This window comes from Suncus etruscus, chromosome 8 (assembly GCF_024139225.1).
Source record: "Suncus etruscus isolate mSunEtr1 chromosome 8, mSunEtr1.pri.cur, whole genome shotgun sequence".
Classification (NCBI taxonomy): Eukaryota; Metazoa; Chordata; class Mammalia; order Eulipotyphla; family Soricidae; genus Suncus; species Suncus etruscus.
In genome coordinates, this window is record NC_064855.1 from 92,197,135 (window position 1) to 92,197,907 (window position 773).

A 773-nucleotide genomic window follows, 5' to 3' on the forward strand; every position below is an offset into this window, starting at 1 on the left:
AACCCACAATACAAGTGTGACAATGGGGAAACAATGCAGGCCAGCATCAGACATAGAGAATGAAGATGACACATCTGATGACCAGAAAACAGCCAACCACCTAATCAATCTCTCAGATAAGGAGTTTGGACAAGAAATATGGAAGATGCTCAAAGAACTCACATAAACCATGGATCAAGTTGAACAGAACACTAATAACAACCAAGAAAATATGAAGACAGAAATCAGAAAAATCCAAACTGAAATAACAGGTCAAATAACAGGTCTGAAAAACTCAGTAAATGAATTGAATGACAAAATGGATAAGCTCTCCAAGAGGGTAACAGAAGCTGAGAATAGATTAAGTGTTGTGAAAGATGTGATAAATAACGACTTCATACAGCAGAAAAGATTGGGAAAAAAATTTAAGCAAATGAACAGACAATGGAAAAATTAGTCAAAGAATGGGAACAGATGAAAATAGAAGTCTATGATAAGCTCAACAGAAACAACTTAAGAATCATTGGAGTCCCAGAGACCCAGAAAGAAAATTTTCAGGAAGAATCAACGGTCAAGAACATCATTAAAGAGAAACTTCCAGAGCTAAAGAATATATGTGATCAAATCCTCCATGGCCAAAGAGCACCAACCAATAGAGACACCAGAAAAAAAATACCCCAAGACACATCCTAGTCACAATGATGAATCACACAGATAGAGACCGAATTCTGAAAGCAGCAAGATCAAAAAGGGAAATTACATTCAAGGGAAGGTCTTTGAGATGTACAGCAGAC